Source organism: Rousettus aegyptiacus, unplaced genomic scaffold, assembly GCF_014176215.1.
Source record: "Rousettus aegyptiacus isolate mRouAeg1 unplaced genomic scaffold, mRouAeg1.p scaffold_m13_p_4, whole genome shotgun sequence".
Taxonomy (NCBI): Eukaryota; Metazoa; Chordata; class Mammalia; order Chiroptera; family Pteropodidae; genus Rousettus; species Rousettus aegyptiacus.
The window spans coordinates 92,282,098-92,295,077 of record NW_023416307.1 but is presented as its reverse complement, the minus strand read 5'-3'; the positions used below and the strand labels follow the sequence as shown (position 1 = coordinate 92,295,077).

The window sequence follows — 12,980 nt, the reverse complement described above, 5'->3', positions numbered from 1 at the left end:
TGTTGTGTGTCTAGCTTGTGTGCGTCTGGATTGGGGAGCCAGCAACTCTTGCTCTGAGCGGTAAACTTCCAGGTCAGCCTCACGTCTTCTGGGGCTGGAGTGGTTCACCTGACCTGCTAGACTGCTCAAAGGGCACCCCTGAGTTCTCTCTATCCCTCAGCCCCAATATCAGCAAATCCAATGGTTATTGAAAAGATTCGCCCCAAATCCAGACACTGCTCCTTGTCCTCACTTCCTCCTTCTTGAGTCACACAGCTGGCATATATAGGCTTCCAGGTGCCTTTCTGCCCCCACCATCCTGCTGTACATGGGCCTTCCTGCAAACCCTCCTGCAGTCAAGGTCATCCTTTGTAAATGGAAATCAGAGCATGTTATTTCCCTGCTTATAACCCCAGGATTAGAATGAAATTCCAACTGTTGATCTGGCATTACTGACCTCTACATTCATCTGCTCCCATCTTCCCCTTCTCCCTTGCCCACTTGGCCCCTTTTTGTTTCCCAAACACAGCATACTGGGTCCTGCTGTTGGGCTGCAGCACCATGAGTTCCTCTGCCTCAGATCCTTTCCCATACCCCATATTCCTGAGCCCCTGTCGTCTGTGCGCGTGGCTTCCTCCCAGCATCCAGGTCCCCAGAGCCTCCCTTGTCTAAAGTCCCCTCTAACCACAAAGCTCCGTCCTATCAGCCAAGCACTTGGCACTGTCTGCATCTATTCTTCACCTGTTGGGAATGCTGGCTCCATGGGGGTCAGGGTTCTCTTGCAGCATTCACCTCTGAATATTTTCTTCCCCCTTCTTGAAAGTAAGAATAGCATCATCTTGGTCCTGCGGCAGGACTTGTTTTTTCAGCTTCCATACCTGCCTTGTGCTCACACATGAGGGACTGCAGAACAGGATCCAAAGATCAGGGTGAGGTTGGGAGGGGGCAAGGTCATCTCCTCCCGCAGGGCTCCTCTCCACATGCACACCCTTTCTGGCATCTTGGTGCAGGATTTTGCCGTGCACCACCTGCCCTTGTTCCAGCATCAGGGCTTGCTTTTCAGATGGGGAACCAAGGCCCAGAGAAAGAAAGGATCTGACCCAGCTCATACCTGGAGGTGGCCTCAGCACTAGGACTCTAATTTAGGCTGCTGAAATCTCCATCTTGTGAACCTTCCCTTGTCATCACCTGTAGTTTTTACGTCTTCTCTTGGTCACACCCCTGACCTTGGTTTTGAGACCCAAGCCTGGGCTCTGGCATTATTTCAATGATGAGAAAACAAGCTCAGAAGAGACCTGCCCAAGGTCAACAAAAGTGAGTGTCAGGGTCTCCAAGACTGGGTTGATTCCAGCACAGCTTGCAGTCTTGGAATAGCCAACCCATTGGTGGCATCGTTATAGTGCCTGCTGGGGTGTGGTGGAAGGCTATGGTGCAGGGAGCCCCTGCTGTCCAGCATCACACCCCCTCACTCAGCTGGCCAGAGTTGTAGAATGGAAGGATTTGTTGCACATTGAGATGGAGAAATACCATTAATGTGCACTGCCAGTATACACTGGGGAGGAGCAGAGGCCTGAGGCAAGGAGCATTCTTAAAGAGGATGGCTCGGGTGGGCAGAGGTGGCTTCAGGAAATTTAAGCAAAGAAAAGAGCCCAAGAAAACCTATAGAGTAACAATGCCCTAGCCTGGAAGAGAATAGGATCCAGAGCCAAGAGGCGTGTGAATTTCTGAGCGGTTTGAATTTCTAGGTTGTGGGAGCAATTGGAGAATTTTGAGCATGGGTGAGACTACCAAAGTGAGTTCAACATTGTATAAAATAGCCACTATTCAGTGATTTTTGGCCCACAAAAATGACATCATATGATTAAACCTAATAGGAGTTCTGGAAGATTTATTAAAGTGTGGGTGTGGAATTCATTCATTCATTTTGTCATTCATTGATTCACTCATGCATCCACCAAATATTTATTGCATGCCCACTTTAACTGGAGGCAGTCGTTCCACCTGTGTGGTAAGGGAAGACCCCCTAGATTCATAAAAAAGGTGAACCACAGATATGTCTGGGCAGAGAGGATGCCAGGCAAAAGAAATGGTACATACAAAGGCCTTGAGGCAGAGACCTGTTTGGTGGCTGGAGGAACAGCGAGGCCGCTGTAGTTGGAGAACAGCAAAAGAAAGGAAAGAGGAAGATTCATAGGTCAGAGAAGGAGCCAAGAGCTGGACACTGCAATGTCTGTCAGGCCAAGTCAGGAGCCTGGTAGTTTTCCAGGCAAGAATAATGGTGGCTGTAGACTGAATGAAAGCGGTGGAGATCTGCTTTGGAAGTGAGCTGCCAGGATGGAGACTGATGACTCAAAGTCTATGTAGGAAGGAGCTACCTTGCTAAGGTGATAGTAGTGGGAACAGAGGAAGATGAGATCAAGTTGGAATCTCCCCCACCTCCACAAGTTTGAGAAGTCACTTTCCCTCTAAGCCTTGGTTTCCTCGTATATTCCTCAAGGGCACCAAGAAACAAGTCTCAAATTCAGGCATTCTGGGCTCGTCATCAGTGCTCTTGCCCTTCTGAGTGTTCCAGATTTTACTCGTTGATCTGAGGAGAAGGCTATGGAGAGATCTTCTTGGCTGCAAGAAACTGAAACCCAGTTTAAGCCACCTCAGGAGAAAAGCCTTTCTCTGGTAGCAACTGCAGAAGGTTCACTCTGACTGGATCAGCTACCAAGGCTTGATGTTCAGTCGTGTGTCCATTCCAAACCAATCATAGTGGCCAAGGGCAGCAGTGCTTTTGTTAGCCAGGCCTGGGAGCCCCACCTAGACCATTTCTCATGAGAGAGAGATTGCTCACGAGTTTATTAATCAGGTCAGGTCACTGTAACAAAGTACCACATGCCGGGCAGCTTAGACACAGGTATTTATTTTCTCACAGTTCTGGAGGCTGCAAGTCCAAGATCAAGGTGCAGCAGGTATGGTTTCTACTGAGGCTTCTTTCCTTGGCTTGCAGATGGCCACCTTCTTACTGGTCCTTTCAAGGTCTTTCCTCTGTGCCCATGACCTTGATGTCTCTGTGTGTTCTAATCTCCTCATTTTATAATGACTCCAATCAGGCTGGATTAGGGTCACCCTAATGGTCTCATTTCAATTTTTTCACTTCTTTAAAGGTTACACCTTCAAATACAGTCACATTCTGAGTTACTGGGAATTAGGGCTGCAACATGTAAATTTTGGAGGGGGGTGGGGGGACACGATTCACTTTATAACAGTGAGCTTGGGGAAGGCATACAGGGTGTGGTGGGAGCACAGAGGTGAAACTCCTAGGTGGGAGGAGTGGCCTGGACAGTGGCAATGGCCCTTGACATGGGTCTTGAAGGGTGAGAAGAATTTTATTGGTCAGCGAACGGGATCCCAGGCAGAGGGAACAGTCAAATGAAGATATAGATGTTTGATTGCTAAGGGGATGGTGAAGGGATCTGCAGCCTCAGGAGGCAGTGTGTCAGTAGCCTCAGGTGAAATGACAGGCTGGTTATTCAAGGGTCTTAAAATGCCAGAGATTATTTGGGTGTGGTGTGTGACCCAGTGTAGCTCTTAGGGGCTTAAAAAGGCATTCATCCACCTCTCAGCTTTTCCTTTTCTTAAATAATACAATGGACTCTCCCTTGAATCCAACTCAGCAGCTACCCCTATGAACATCCCTTGTGCACCCCCTGCCACTCCCTCCCAAGCCACACTTTTTCTATCCTGAATATTGGATTTTCCATTCCTTGCTTGTTTATGTCCAATTTATCATATAAATGCATTCCCCAGAAGTCAAATATTTAATTTTATTTATATTTAATTTTTATAAAGAAAAGGCATTTTATTATATGCAATCTTTTGGAATTTGCTTTTTCACTCATAGTAATAAAATTCATTTATGTTCCTTATAGCTATTGTTGATTCATTTTAGCTCTGGTAAATAGGCGCCAATCTATGCACCCACTCTTTGGGTTGTGGGGCATTTGGGTTGTCTCTAATACTTGTGATCACTAACAGTGCCACCATAGGCTTCCTGGTGCACATCTCCTGGTGCCTGTGTGCACGCATTTCTCTTGAGCATATAGAAAGGAATGGAATTGCTGGTCATGGAGTATGAATGTCAACCTGATTTCCACAGTTATTGTACCAAGTGCCACTCCCACCAACAGGCAGTGTCAATTGACAGTCTTGTCTGCAACAATTGGGATTGTCCAGACATCTTCATTTTTGCCTAGAGAATGGGTGTGACATACTTTCTATCTATCATCTTGATTTGTACTTCCCTGAGAAGTGATGCTATTGAAATCTCTTCCTACATTTATTGGCTGTGCATGTTTACTCTTCCGTGAGTTGCCTATTCATGCTTTTTGCCTACTTTTCCATCGGGTTGTGTGTTCTCCCCTCAGTTTTGGCCATTACGGCTCTGTTATGTCATGGCACCCCAGAGAGGCTTGTTCATGGAGCCCAGGGCTTCACTCCCCTGTAGGGACAAAGAGCTGAGACAGTCCTTCCTCATTTATCTCATTTGGTCTCATCCACCCTTGAAAGGAGGGCTGTCCACCTATACCTCAGGCTGGGAATGAGGTAGAAGCTGACCAAAGTAATGTGGCTGTTTTACAGCAGGAGTGAGATTGGTAGTAGTTCACTGTTGCTGAGAGATTCTTCTGTTTATGTGAGCCTGCCAGATTTGAGATTCCCAAGGCTGCCATGAATGTGAGAACTTTGTCTTGTTTCTGGGCTGTGGGGCAGCCATGCAAGCACTGGCATCAAAGTCATGCAGCCAGCTTTTCATCCCAGCCCCACTGCTACCTTACTGGTGACACTGTGTAAGTACCTCACCTTTCTGATTTCAGTCTGCTCATCAGCAGAATAGGATAGTCACATGGCCCACCTTGCCAGGTGGCAACGGCATTATACAGGATAGAAGTCCTTGGCATCTGCTGGGTTAAGGCCGTCAGAGGACATCCTTTTTCCCCTCCAAGGAAGCCTGCAAGCCCAACTCAGATGAAGAGGAGCTCAAGGAATGAGGGGTGCATGTTCTGGATTTTATTCTTGTTACAATAGAAAGAGGGGATATAGAGTAGAATGGAGAGAAGCTATTGGTTCAATTATTAATTTAAGCTCACCTTTCGGACTCTTCCTACAAAATCTAACTCCTCTCCCAGTCTGTCTACTTCTCACCACCTCCATCACCACCTCCTGCTTCAAACCTCCATCTTTAGAGAGTTATTGCCCAGACAACTGCACCACATAGCCATTCAGCATAGCATCTTCCGCATGTTGCTCTGATCATGGCAGCCCCATGTGTAAAACCCTACTATGGTTTCCTATTGCCCTGGGAATAAAACACTTACAGACCACAATGACCTGCATCCCAACTTCATCTCCACCCTAGCCCCTCTGGCCTTCTTCCAACTCTCAAGCAAGCAAAAGTCCTTCCCACCTCAAGACATTTGACCTGGCTATTCCTTCTGACTGGATTCTCTTCTGCTTTTCCATTCTGTGCTCACATGTCACCTGATCCCAATAGAAGCCTTTATGACTCTCCCGTGTAATGTAGACCACCCATCTCCATCTGCCCCTCATCTTGCCATACTTTCTTCATATCACTTTACCACTTTATGGCACAGTCTTGATGTATTTGCTCATTGGGAAGCACTGTGTAACGGTTCAGACCTGAAGCTACCTCTCAGCTCTCTCCCCAGCTGAGGACCTTGACCAAATGGTAATGATAATAGTGCCTATCTCAAAAGTGTGGGAGAAGAAAATTATTTATTCCTCATGAGGCACTCAGAACCATGCCTGACACGTTGCACAGGCTCCATAAGTCATAGTTGTGGTGTTGTTATCATCTGTTTCTTGGGCCAGAAGGCAGCTCCATGAGGGAAGAGAGGAGACTGACACAGTGCCTGGCGCATGAGGGCGTGGTCACCATGGGCTCAGTGAATGTGGAGACAGACTCCTACCCAAATTCCTTCTGGAGCAGGAGGAGGAACAGAAGGGTGACAGGAAGAAGCTGCTGAGTGATAGCAGGTAACTTGCCCACTCAGCATTATGCAGGTCTCCGCTCAAATACCCCCTCCTCCAGAAGGCCTTTCGTGACATCTGACCTGAGACAGTTTCCCCCGCAGGTTACCCTATGCAGCTATCTTTACAGTGTTTACCAGTTTCAAAAGTGACCTTGCTTGCTTTTGTAATGATGTGTCCAACATCAGTCCATGGAGCCTGGGGCTGTCAATCATGTTCTCCTGGTACCTCCAGTGCTTATCATACAGAAGGTGCTCAGGAAACACATGAAGAAATGCATGACCAGCTCCTCTCTGTCCGATGTGCCAACAGTTATTCTGAGCCCTTGAGGACAAGGCCCAAGTCTTGTTTATCTTTTGACTCCCAGGTCTGAGTGGCACCTCATACATATGAAACACTCTCTTCTCTCTGTTGTGTGAGTGAATGCTTTTTGACCCAAACAACAAGACTGAGCGTTCATTCCTACATGTTTTCATTTTCATCTGTTTCAGCCCAGCATTCTGTTAGCTTTCCCTTCTGCCTTTGCATTAGCTTCAAATGGGATAAAAATGTTGACTAAGTCAAGGCCTAGGGAAGATCTGTTCCCAGGGTTGGTTCAGTAGAAGGCTAGTCTCTGCTACCTCCCCAAACCCACCAGCTTCTCTGGGAAAATAGGGGGGTTCCTTGCATGATAAATTTATAAACTCAGAACAGTGTACTCCCTGCTCAAGAGAGCAAGAGTTTCTACCAGCATATTAAAGGTTCTGAAAACCTGTAGACAAGAGAATAGATTGAGCAGGCTTCCCTTGCAGGGTCCACTCTTATCTCACCTTGGACTCAATGACCCACCTGGCTGAACTGCTCTTCAGAGGCACCCACACCAGGAAACACTGTTCTGGAGGCCCTCACAGGTTGACTGTGCACATAATATGGGTTTCGTGTCGATCAGTAATCTCCCAAAGTATATGCACTCACCCCCAAGTCCAACGTTTTTCTCCAAGGGCATAGCAGACACACATCCTAGCTTCTGATATTGATATGGATGGTGAAATGTAATTCTAGTCAATATTACCCTGGAAAGTCCCTTAAATCAGCAACAAAATTCAGAATACCTGGTTTTCTATGCAGGTGTACGTTATACATGTGAATTCAGAATGAAGAGTACCTATCCAAAATATACATATAGTAATTTTGAGTTTTCTTTCTTTCTCTCTTTCTTTCTTTCTTTCTTTCTTTCTTTCTTTCTTTCTTTCTTTCTTTCTTTCTTTCTTTCTTTCTTTCTTTCTTTCTTTTAGATTTTACATATAAGCGAGAGCATACAGTATTTGTCTTTCTCTTATCTCACTTAGTATGTCTTCAAGGTCCATCCATGTTGTTACTAGTGGCAAGACTTCATTATTTTTTATGGCTGAATATTTCATTGCATATATATACCACAATTTCTTTATTCATTCATCTTTCAATGGACACTTAGGTTGTTTCCATGTCTTGGCTACTGTAAATAATGCCCCACTGGACATCTCTTCAGGATAGTGATTTCGTTTTCTTCGGATAAATACCCAGAAGTGAAATAACTTATTTTAGTTTTTGTGGCCCCTCCATTCTCTTTTCCATAGTGACTGTACCAATTTATATTTCCACAATACAGTATTTTAATTTATTTTCTCCTTGGTGTATTTTCTTGAATTTATATAAATTAAATGTTCATGGAATCACACACCATGCCTCCCACTCCCATGGGTCCACCCATTTAGTCATTTATCTGACTCATAGATATTTACTAGAATCTTCTGAGTGGTAAACAGCTGATGAATTGGCCACAGGCTCTGCCCTCAGGGTGCTCACTGTCTGGTGGTGACAAACAGCAAAGTCAGAGCTGAAATGTGCTCTGGGAATCTAGTAGAAGGGAAGAGGGTACTGGGCAAATAAGCAGGTGGACAATAGCAAGGAAAGCTGCCTGTAAGGGTCACCTGAAATGGGCTGGCCCACAACCTCAGAGAGGAAGAGTGTAACAGGGGAGGAGCAGCCAAGAAAAGCTTTCAGGTGTGACCCAGCCAGGAGCCAGGGATTCAGAGTGATCCAGGCGCCCTGGACTACAGGGTGTCAAGTAAAGAAGGCAGAAAGAGACTGGAGAGAAAGGTGAGGATAGCCAATCCACAGGGTCTCATGTTCCAGACATGTGGGTTGCCTAGGTGGGGAACTGTCAGAAGAATTTCTCCCCTGTCTCAGGGTAGAGATAGGATGTAGCATATAGAAATTTGCTATGTCTCCAGCATTATTGTCAACAAAGAAGTGGTGATTTCCTGACGTGTGCTCCTGGGGACAGCTGCATTCTTTTTCAAATACTCATGACCTCCTGTTTGGTACTTCCCTACCAGAATTTTTCCAGGGATGGGCACAGATAACCTAGGATTCAGTCCCTGGGGTCCACCCTCTTCTGTCTGTAGACTGAATAACTCTGGTGCATTTGTGGGCTTCTGTTTCTGTCACATTTGTCACCACTTCCCTTGAGCAGTCACTTTAGCAGCTCCCCCCTCTCTCCTTTGGGTGCCCAGCTGGATGTAAGATTCCTCCTCTGAGTATCTGTATGCCTTGCACAAATGGCTCCATCTTTTTACCCCTCTGGGTCTGTGAGAGTGGGTGGAACACATGTCTGATCAGCTAATGACTACTTGGAGGGATGGATCTGAAGGCCTTTCCAGTGAGTGAGACGGAGGCAAGGAGTGGGCCAGCTCCACTGTCTCTGCCATTTCTTAACAATACGCCATCTTGCCTGAGCAAGACCTTTTCTTTCCCTGTTCTTGCTTAGAACACAGCTAACAAAGGACTTTTTGTTTCATTTGCAGGTTTTGCAAACCTCAGTTCATCCTGGGTTGTAGCTTTTCTGACACTAATGTTCTCTTTCCAGCTTTCATATGGTAGACAAACAGACAGGCACACATACACATGCATGCACGCTTTTACACCCACGGTCATTCATTCATTCAATTGTTGAGGCTTCACAGATAAATAATCCAGGTCACTACAGCATAGTGGGAAGAGACTGATAATTTCCAACACAAAATAAGGATGATTAAGGTGCTAAGCCATAAGCAGAGAGAAATCTTAGGAAAGCCTCTCAGACAGGGGACATTGGAGCTGCATCTTGATGGGTATGGTTAACCAATAATGCAACTGATAAGAGCTACTGCTTGTTGATCCTGGTGTTATGCGAGCCTGTCATATGCCTTGGTTTATTTAATCCTCTTAACAACAAGGCAGGTATTTTATTATTTCCATTTTATAAATGAGGAAACTGAGGCTTTGAGAGGTCAATTAATTCACTCAAGGTCTTGCCACTGGCAAGCGGAGCCAGGACATGAACCTAGGTTTATCAGCCTCCAGGGTCTTGCTTCGAAACTACTGGACTACATTGCCTGACACCAGCAGAAGGGAGAGGAAGGTCATTATCAGGCTGAGGGAACAAAATATGCAAAGACATGGTGTCACGAAGGAGCAGGTGTTGACCCTGGATAAGTGGTCAGCAGTGCACTCTCACCTGGTAGAAAAAGAGACCCTTGGATGGAACCAAGGCAGAAGAGAAGGACAGAGGCTGGGGGCCTGCACATGTCCCTCCCCCACATCCCATCTCTGTGACCTTAGCCAAGCTCAGTGCAGACACACACTCTCTGCTCCCTTGATTCTTCTGATTGTTCACAGAGAGGCTCTCTAGTTCCTCTGGATAAAGACAGCCAGATGTGGCATTCTGAGCCCAGAAGGGCTGTGAACTGCCATGCCACAGGGCTGGCAAAAGTAACCTTTTTCCAGCTGTATATTTTCCAAATCATATATTTCAGCCTGTGTCACTGCAGATTGCTCACTCTCTGACCCATTGGCTTTAAATAGAAAATGAAAAAAAAAAAAATACAATGCACTTTGTGGTTTCCAGTAAGATACCGTAAATACACCCAGATAATATTCCGGTGCAAACCATTTACAGTGGCTGCACAGGGCGGTGGAATGGAATCTTTTGGGCAGGCTTGGACATCAGTTTATTTCCTTTGTACTCGCGGGGATCGTTACAGAGCTGGAATGTGTGGAGGGCGTCAGCCGGGCTCCCCATTTTCATCTGAGTAATAATCCCTTTCTTTACAGAGTACCTCTGGAAGCCTAAGCTCTTTCCCCGGGGGATTCCATTAAATCTTCGTGGAAACCTGGCAGTGTCCTCCTGTTGGTCCCCATGTCACAGATGGGGAAGATGAGACTTGGGGGAGGCAGAGTCCTTGCTCAGTGTCACCCAGCTCCATTTTATTCAAGTTCTGAGCTGAAACCATCTGGACTTCGGGATAGAAATTTTACTTGGAGATATGGGTAGACTGAGAATTAAGAAGGATGTGGTGGAGATGGGAATGGGGATTCCATGCTGAAGACCTTGGATAAGTCTCCTGGCTTCCATGAACCTGTCATTCCAGGAAGAACCATGTCTGTGGAAGTCCAGGAAGAACCAGGGCTTCATGTCTGTGGCTCTAGGAGACTATTCTCTGATTCCAGGGACATCAAGACCTCTACCCAGGGCAGAATGGTGGTGGCCAGCTGGACCCACCACTGTCTTCTATAGCTTCGGGTCCCCCATACCCCCTGGCTCACTTGCTGCCACCACAAGCTACATCATGTCAGGGCCATCACACAGGCTGCCCCTGGGTCTGAAGCCCATTTCCCCACCCCAGAAAGCCTCATGTCTGGCTCCTCCCCACTCAAAAGTTACCACCCCAGATGCCCCCTGCTCTCATCAGTGTCCTGTTCTACATTCTTCAGAGTACTCAGCTGCCACTGAGTGATCTGATCTCACTATATGTCCACCATAAAGGCATGTATAAAACCCTCTTGTCAGTCTCCCCAGCCCCCGCCATGGTGCCTGGCACATAGTAGGTGCTTAAGAAATAGCTGTTGAATGAAAGAACAGGGTACATGACTCAGTCAAGAATGTCAAAGAAAGAGCTAGGTTTGAAGAGATTCTCCCTGTGCTTGTGGATAGAAGGGATGGGTGGATAGTCAGGGCAGAAAGGGAGTGGTTCTGTTTATGGAGGGTATATGGTCAGCGATGGCCAAGCCCAGTGTCTACTGTTCACCAGCCCAATGTGGAAGATCCAGAAAAGAGCTTGGGCTGGCGTCAGTAAGACTGGAGTGATTATCCTAACCTTGGGGCAGAGAGTAACTCAGACACTGGAGCCAGACTAATCAGGTTTGAATCCTTGGCATCACTGATCTGGGCCTCAATTTCCACATCTTTGAAATGAATATAACTGTCTATACCTCATAAGATTGTTGCAGAGTTAAGTGAGTTGATCCATATTGAATGCTTAGAACAGAGCCTGACAAAATAGTAAGCAATTTTATGACTTTGCTGTGCTTTTTATGAACTATGTGCCATTGGGCATATCATCTCACTCCATTTCTGCAGCAATTTAACAGACATCTTAGAACCACCCTAAAAGACATGTTATAAAAGACAAATGAGATGGCATTCAGACAATCATCTAACTGGATAGGCATCCCCATACTAAGGGACGGGTCCTTACCTAAGTATTGAGCACAGCTAGGGCTTGGGGAAGTTCTCTGGAGTTGTTGGAGAGCATGTGACCTCTGAGTTTGAATCCTGACTCTTCCTGGGCAAGTCATCTCTCTGAACCTCAGTTTCCCCACTGAAAAAATAAGGATGAGTGAAGGAGGCATGAGTGGCTGGAGTTCAATGTGACCTCTCACCCTGAGAGTCTGAGATCTTAAGCTTACAGGATCCTTTTCAACCTTCTTTCTGCCATCAAACCCTGTTCTAGGCTTAGCAAGCTTAGCCGTCTGAGTTGAATGGGTCTTATAAATAATTTATTGATAAATCTTTACTGATAACAACTGAGTAGTATCTCTGGACAGAAATAAAGGCATTTTATTCTGATGCCTTAAACCGAAGGAATGGTGAGTTTTCAGATGCAGCAAGGAACCAGGAGGGCAGGCAGGATGCGACCGAGGAAGGACGCTGTCCCACTCTGGCCCAGAATCCCACTCTGGCCAGTTTCTAGGTGGGCAGCCTCAGTGGGTCACGTGACTTCTCCAATCCTTGGTTTCCTCCCTTGTAAAGTTGTAAAGAATGATGTCTACCAAATGGGGCTGTTGTGAAATACCACACAGAGTGCCAAATGTGGGTCTGGCACATAGTAAATGCTCAACAAAGGTTACTTTCTTTCCACCCTTCTCCTCCACTCAGAAACAAACCCAAAACCCTAGTGGTGTCTGGCTAATTCTGTGCTGACACCCTAGGGGAAGTCATGCTGAATGGGCTGGAGTTCATTACTGCTTTGCACCCACCTCGCTGAATCTCTCTGAATCTCAGTTAGTATGTTCTCCTAAGAACCAGATGAGCATGCTTTCCAAAGCGCCAGCATGGAAGCATAAAATAAGGGTCATCCATGGTTCTCAATCACTATTTGGAGCTTTCTTTTATTCATTCATTTTTTTCATTCAACAAATAATTATGGAATGTCTACTACTTGTCAGGCCCTGGGGACATGACAGGGAACATGACAAAGTGCTCACCTTCAAGGAAATTATTTTCTAGAAGGGCGATGGAGGTGGTAGATGTGATGGGAGGAGCAGACAATAAACAAATAAGTCTAAAGTAGCAGGAAGGTTATGGAGAAAACTAAGCAAGAGGAATTCTCTCTCTGTAACTCCCAACGGTGCCTGTGATTTCATCATTATTAATCATTATAATACTATTGTTTACTTAAGTACTGTGCATGTGACAGGTGATATCTATGTCTTTCTAGAGGGTGGATGATATTAACAAATATGGAAATGGAGGCTCAGGGAGGTTAAGTGACTTGTTCTGGTAAGGTTGAACTTGGAATTCAGGTCTGCTCATTCATTCATCTCTCACACATTATGGTGGGTGTTGTAAACTAGAAGCAAGATAGACATGGTTCGTGTCCCCTTGTGAACCAGTTTGGGTGGGCATA

General features: G+C 46.0%; 1 protein-coding gene across 1 annotated transcript in view; it reads left to right on the top strand.

Moving 5' to 3' along the window:
• Positions 1-12,980, top strand: part of WNT7A (Wnt family member 7A) — a 68,155-nt gene that overhangs the window by 5,992 nt on the left and 49,183 nt on the right. The window lies entirely within an intron of this gene.